The 7,579-nt window shown below is 52.7% G+C and overlaps 1 pseudogene across 1 annotated transcript in view; it reads right to left on the reverse strand.

The window, feature by feature from the left end:
* Positions 1–4,235, reverse strand: part of LOC310824114 — a 172,663-nt pseudogene extending 168,428 nt beyond the window's left edge. Inside the window, exon 1 of the transcript in view lies at positions 3,826–4,235. The product of the transcript in view is annotated as an uncharacterized misc_RNA (transcript). The remainder of the gene's footprint in view (positions 1–3,825) is intronic.
* Between the last annotated feature and the right edge of the window lie 3,344 nt (positions 4,236–7,579).

Consider the following 7,579-nt stretch of genomic DNA (forward strand, 5'->3'; position numbering starts at 1 on the left):
GCAGGCAGACAGACAGACAGACAGACATGCAGGCAGCCAAGCAGGCAGGCAGAGAGGCAGGCAGACAGACAGACAGACAGACAGACAGACAGACATGCAGGCAGGCAGACAGACAGACAGACAGGCAGGCAGACAGACAGACAGACAGACAGGCAGGCAGGCAGGCAGGCAGGCAGGCAGGCAGACAGGCAGGCAGACAGGCAGGCAGACAGACAGACAGTCAGGCAGAAAGACAGACAGACATGCAGGCAGGCAGACAGACAGACAGACATGCAGGCAGGCAGTCAGACAGACAGACAGACATGCAGGCAGGCAGGCAGACAGACAGACAGACATGCAGGCAGGCCTTTGTTTCAGGCAAGCCACTGTGACGTCAGACGCCTTTACGCATACAGCTTTGCGATGCTTAGACAGTAATAACATAATTCATGTTTACATTTCTTTAATTTTCGACGCATTGTCGTTATTCGTGACGCATCAATGACCAATTGATTATATGGCAATGCAATGAAAAAAGCGTGTGGAAAACAGTGTTAATGACAGATTTGAGAAGCACATTTCTTCAATGTTGGCCGCATGGCATTCCTGTGCAGGTGACAATGGTAATTTTTCAAAACGACATGATTATTTGTTTGCTGTGCTCTATGGCCTCTGCTACAGACCTCATCGAAATGACACTTAGATATCTTAGGGTGTACATATCAAGTCTTCCCAAATGGTCTAGCGGATAGGAATCTGCCTTGTAACGCAGAGCGGCCCGGGTTCGATTCCCGTCGTGGCAAATGATTTGTGTAGAAAAATAAAATGAGTCCCAACGTGTGCAACAGAACAGTTCGAAATCTCGTTACATTTGCATCGTCATGAACATGACTTATATCAGGCTAGCTCATTTTTTCTTTGTTCATTTTAAGTGTAGAAACAATATTTCGTTTGTGACCATTTTTTTCTGCCGTTTTGACAACAGGCTCATGACTAAAGAACACACGGCTGTCTGCTGATTGGCGCTTGACTGTCGATTTTCGCTTTGTGTCAAAAGGACTCCCTAACGCACACTTTTTCAAAGTAGGTGAATTCATCAGATCTGTTTGAAACATTGCATTTTATCCATGCACGACGACTGCTTAGATACTCGCAGCACAGTTGCCCCATATAAATTGCCCATGAGCGCGGAGCTTGTCTTTGTCACTGTAGCGACTTTGCTCCATCAGCGGGAGAATCCGGTTCGACGCCCCTGTAAGCACGTTTCTCTAATTCCTTTGTTTCAGGCAAGCCACTGTGACGTCAGACGCCTTTACGCATACAGCTTTGCGATGCTTAGACAGTAATAACATAATTCATGTTTACATTTCTTTAATTTTCGACGCATTGTCGTTATTCGTGACGCATCAATGACCAATTGATTATATGGCAATGCAATGAAAAAAGCGTGTGGAAAACAGTGTTAATGACAGATTTGAGAAGCACATTTCTTCAATGTTGGCCGCATGGCATTCCTGTGCAGGTGACAATGGTAATTTTTCAAAACGACATGATGATTTGTTTGCTGTGCTCTATGGCCTCTGCTACAGACCTCATCGAAATGACACTTAGATATCTTAGGGTGTACATATCAAGTCTTCCCAAATGGTCTAGCGGATAGGAATCTGCCTTGTAACGCAGGGCGGCCCGGGTTCGATTCCCGTCGTGGCAAATGATTTGTGTAGAAAAATAAAATGAGTCCCAACGTGTGCAACAGAACAGTTCGAAATCTCGTTACATTTGCATCGTCATGAACATGACTTATATCAGGCTAGCTCATTTTTTCTTTGTTCATTTTAAGTGTAGAAACAATATTTCGTTTGTGACCATTTTTTTCTGCCGTTTTGACAACAGGCTCATGACTAAAGAACACACTGCTGTCTGCTGATTGGCGCTTGACTGTCGATTTTCGCTTTGTGTCAAAAGGACTCCCTAACGCACACTTTTTCAAAGTAGGTGAATTCATCAGATCTGTTTGAAACATTGCATTTTATCCATGCACGACGACTGCTTAGATACTCGCAGCACAGTTGCCCCATATAAATTGCCCATGAGCGCGGAGCTTGTCTTTGTCACTGTAGCGACTTTGCTCCATCAGCGGGAGAATCCGGTTCGACGCCCCTGTAAGCACGTTTCTCTAATTCCTTTGTTTCAGGCAAGCCACTGTGACGTCAGACGCCTTTACGCATACAGCTTTGCGATGCTTAGACAGTAATAACATAATTCATGTTTACATTTCTTTAATTTTCGACGCATTGTCGTTATTCGTGACGCATCAATGACCAATTGATTATATGGCAATGCAATGAAAAAAGCGTGTGGAAAACAGTGTTAATGACAGATTTGAGAAGCACATTTCTTCAATGTTGGCCGCATGGCATTCCTGTGCAGGTGACAATGGTAATTTTTCAAAACGACAAGGATATTTAAACACATGATTATTTGTTTGCTGTGCTCTATGGCCTCTGCTACAGACCTCATCGAAATGACACTTAGATATCTTAGGGTGTACATATGAAGTCTTCCCAAATGGTCTAGCGGATAGGAATCTGCCTTGTAACGCAGGGCGGCCCGGGTTCGATTCCCGTCGTGGCAAATGATTTGTGTAGAAAAATAAAATGAGTCCCAACGTGTGCAACAGAACAGTTCGAAATCTCGTTACATTTGCATCGTCATGAACATGACTTATATCAGGCTAGCTCATTTTTTCTTTGTTCATTTTAAGTGTAGAAACAATATTTCGTTTGTGACCATTTTTTTCTGCCGTTTTGACAACAGGCTCATGACTAAAGAACGAAGGTTACGTAGGTAACCACGGTTATGTGAGCTAATTGGATCACTCCAATATGGTATCCTTCCGCGCGGCAGGATACGTTCCGAGTAGAATTTCAGAGAAGTCCCGTGTACCGGGTAGTGCTGCGGCTGCATCACCCCATAAACAGCAGTCCACAGCACTACTTCTTCCTCGTGTCCTTTTCGAGGCGCCATAGATCTCCGGAAAAAAGGATTGGAGTGATCCAATTAGCTCACATAACCGTGGTTACCTACGTAACCTTCGTTATGTAGCACTATATTGGATCACTCCAATATGGTATCACAATACCAGATCACTCGGTGATCTATGACCAGTCAACAAGCGAAGCCCAGCACTCACCTAGAAGACGGGGCTGAGCTTGGGCCAGTCAACCTTGTAGTGGGCCATCGTCTGCTCCCAGAGAGGCGGAGGCAACCCCCAGCACTGCCCGTTCCACCTCATTAGAGGGGGCCACATTGACTTGGTAGAACCTAGCAAAAGTGCTAGGCGATGCCCAACTGGCTGCGGCACAGACGTCAGCGAGGGGAACTCCTCTGAGCAGGGCCCAAGAGGCAGCCACGCCCCTAGTAGAATGTGCTACTATAGCAGATGACAAAGGCCGGCCGGCCAGCTGATATGCGGTAGTAATGGTGTCAACAATCCAATGTGAGAGTCTCTGTTTCGAAAGCCTCTGACCCAGAACTCTCTCACCATAGCAGACGAAAAGCTGATCAGACTTTCGGAATGCTCGTGTCCGCGTGACATAAGTGTCCAAGGCCCTGACCGGGCACAGTACACTGGAGGTAGTACCTATCCCACTCGCACTCGTGGGAGGGGTATAGGCAGACAGGTGCAAAGGTCGGTTCACATGTCCGGTAGACAGGACCTTTGGTAGAAAAGAGGGGTTAGGTCGGAGGGTGACGCTCATTTTGTCGGGGCCCATCCGGAAACACTCAGCACTCACAGAAAATGCATGAAGTTCACCAACCCTCTTTGTTGAGGTAATGGCCAACAGGAACGCCACTTTCAACGAAAGGTGCTTAAGAGACACAGAGCCCAGGGGCTCAAAAGGTGGCAGGGTAAGCGCTGACAGCACCACGTCGAGGTCCCAGGTGGGCACCAGAGGGGCCCTTACCGGACATAGACGTCGAACACCCTTCAGAAACCGGGAGAGTAAAGGGTGGCTACCCATCGGTCCCTCTGGCCCGTCATCGTGGTATGCAGAGATAGCGGCCAGATACACCTTCAGTGTAGAAGCCGCCCGGCCTGCGTTGAGCAAAGACTGTAAAAACTGCAGAACAGTCTGAACATTGCAGCTCTCTGGATTGGCGTTCTGACTCTCACACCAAGAGCAAAATATACGCCATCGTGTCTGATATGCCGCGTTGGTAGAGGGGGCCCTGGCACTCTGCAACGTGTGCATGACGTCATTCAGGAGGCCTAAGTCTGACCACTTTCGCCTCTCAGAGGCCAAACCCACAACTGGAGGCGATGTGGATCCGGATGCCATAGGGCCCCCTGGGCTTGTGAAAGCAAGTCGAGTCTCTGTGGCAGCTTCCATGGTGTCCCCGAGAGGAGAGACAGCAACAGCCTGAACCAGGGGCGTCTCGGCCAATACGGGGCTATCAGGAGCACCTGATGGCCCATCATCTCGACCCTGTCCAGCGTCGCTGGGATCAGGGGAAACGGAGGAAACGCATAGAGCGTCGTCATCGGCCAATCGTGAGCCAGGGCATCCAGACCTAGAGGCCCCGGGGGGTCCGACATTGAGAACCAGCTGGGGCAGTGAGTGTTGTTCTGAGAGGCAAACAGGTCCACCTGTGCTCTCCCGAACCTGTCCCAGAGCTGGTGTACCACCTGAGGGTGCAGACGCCAGTCTCCCTCTCGTGGCCCATCCCTCGAGAGCATGTCCGCTGCCGTGTTCAGGATCCCCGGGATATGCGCTGCTCGTAGAGACGCAAGATGGGTGTGAGCCCATAGCAAGAGTTCCCGAGTCATCTCGTGGAGGCGGCGGGACCTCAAGCCCCCCTGGTGATTGACATATGCTACGACTGTAGTGTTGTCTGATCGGACCAGGACATGCTGTCCTTTCAGATAGGGCAGAAACTGCTGGAGGGCTAGGCAGACCGCCCTGAGCTCCAATACACTGATGTGCAGACCAGTCCATGGGGGGCTCCAGTGGCCGCTGGCCGCCATGCCCCTGAACACTGCACCCCAGCCCGTCAGCGAGGCATCGGTGCACACTAGTTCTCTGTGTACCACTCTGCCCAACCTCGTACCATCCATCAGGAAGGAACGGGAGCGCCATCGGGACAATGCTAACAAACATTCCCTTGTCACCACCAGGCGACGGTGTTTGTGTAGCTTTGGATGCAGTCTGTGGGAGTTGAACCACCGTTGCAGTGGTCTGAGACGGAGAAGGCCCAACGGGACCAACAGCGAAGCCGCCGTCAGTAGGCCGAGCAGTCGCTGGCACTCCAAAACGGATACAGTTCGTCCAAGCTGGAAACGGTCGAGGAAGGACAGGATTTTTGCGACCCTCTCTTGAGGGAGGCATGCTCTCGAGTCCATTGAGATCCCGACAAAGGTCACCTCCTGAGAGGGGTTCAGGTGACTTTTCCGTCTGTTCAAGGTGAGACCCAGATCCTGGATGTGGCTCAACAGGATTCTGGTGTCCCTGGTAACTTGCCCTCTCGATGGGGCGCAAACCAACCAGTCGTCCAGGTAGTTCAGAACCTGAAGTCCCTGGGACGACAGAGGCGCCAGAACTGCGTCCATACACTTGGTGAAGGTACGCGGCGCCAGTGAGAGCCCAAAGGGGAGGACCTGGAACTCGTAGGCCACTCCCTCGAAGGCAAACCGGAGGTACTTCCTGTGAATTGGGTGAACGGGAACATGGAAGTATGCATCCTTTAAGTCGAGCGTGGTGAACCATAGACCCTTGGAGATGGCCTGTAACACGCGTGCTGGCGAAAGCATTTTGAACTTCAGCTCTTTCAAGCAACAATTGAGGGCGCGCAGGTCCAGGATAGGACGGCAGCCGCCATCCTTCTTTGGCACAATGAAATACGTGGAGTAGAATCCACTGAGCCGTTCTGATGGCTCTAACCTCTTTACAGCACCCTTGCTGAGAAGTGAGGCTATCTCCAACCGGAGGACCTCCTTCTTTGAACGGTCGGATACTGTAGTGATCCGAATGCCCCGGTAGGGCGGTGGCCGGCGACGGAATTGGAGTTTGTAACCCCTCAGGATTGTATTCAGCACCCAAGGGGACTCCACTCGCTCCACCCAGTTTGCCCTTTGGGCCTGGGAGAAGCGGCCGAAGCCGGTGGCCAACATGTCAGGAAGACTGCTGGGGGCCACCCTTCTTAGCCGCAGGTCGTCCGCGTCCGGGAGGGGGGCCACCGCGCCGCTGGCGGCGCTGCTGGTTTACATTCCCCTGGTTACCACTCCGCTGCCTCGGAGACTGGCTTGGCGGCGGGGGAGGAGGCCAGAGGCGCTGCTGGGACCCAGGCGGGAGTGTGTACCTCGGCTGCCAGGTCGTCTGAGGAGCAGGTCTGGGGCGCGACGTGGTCATGAACTGCTGCAAAGTCTCCCTGTCTTTGCGTAGCTTCGCCGTTTGCTGCAGTATAGCATCAACCCCTGGCCCAAAGGTAGTACCTGGTGTGAGGGGGAGCCCCATGAAGGTCTTCTGGACCGGCAGTGGCAGCTTGGACTGAGACAGCCAAAGGTGGCGGCGCGAGGACACAACTGAAGCTATGGCTTGGCCATTAGCTCGCGCCAAGTCTGTCTGCAGCAGACCGAGCAACCTGGACACTTCCATTGCCTCGTCGACAAGGCCCTGGCTTCCCCCTGGGAGAGTAGGGATTAGGCAGGCCAGGTAGGAGCTGAGCAGCATGGCCGCGTTCGTAAGGCGGGCCATGGAGGAGAGGACGCTGAAAGTAGAACTCAGGAGCTGGTCACTGAGTCTCTCGGGTCCTGGCTTAAGCTGCGGCACCTTGCCGATGATTTCCTTATCAGGGAGGATCATAGCCGCCACCATGTCATCCATTGTGGGATAACTGTTGATCCCCAAGGGCTCTTGGTCCGCAATGAGGGTCCATGGCCTGGTATCCCTGGAGGGGCGGAAGCGCCCCTGCATCCTGGTCCAGTATTCACGGAATGCCACCGCGAACTGGGGACAGGTGGGGATGAGCAGCTTGTCAGAGGCTGGCTCCTCCCACTTCAGGCCAAGGGAGACAGCCACCTTCGCCAGGAGAGCACACGTCGCTTCTGTAACCACCGGTGGTCCTTCTGAAGCAGCGCTGCCAGCGTTTGAGGGCGCTACAGATCCAGCGGTTGATGGTGCTGCAAACCTAGCGCGTTTGTAGCGCTGTAGCAGCACCGAGGCACTATCGCCAACATCCAGGTCGTCTGGAGCGTGAAGAGAAAGAGAATCGTCGTCTTCCTCTTCCAAAGCGCTCACCGCCTCGCGCAAGTCAGTTTCCCTACGTTCGAGGCGGTCCAATTCCTCCTCCGTGTGCCGCTCGGCAGGGGGGGCGCCCAAAGCGGCTGGAGGGGAACTCTGCCGACGACGCACCGTACCACAGGGGGGGAGGCGGTCATCCGCAGGTCTCTGGGAGGTTAAGGCCTTCATTCGCTCTAAGCGAGCCACACACAGCCGTTCTCCTAGCACTTCGCAGGACATGCAGCTGAGGGGGTCTTCCACTGCCCAGCGTGCGTGGTCCAGCCCAAGACAGCACATACAGGAAATGTGTGCGTCCTCTG

Source organism: Argentina silus, assembly GCF_951799395.1.
Source record: "Argentina silus genome assembly, chromosome: Y".
Classification (NCBI taxonomy): Eukaryota; Metazoa; Chordata; class Actinopteri; order Argentiniformes; family Argentinidae; genus Argentina; species Argentina silus.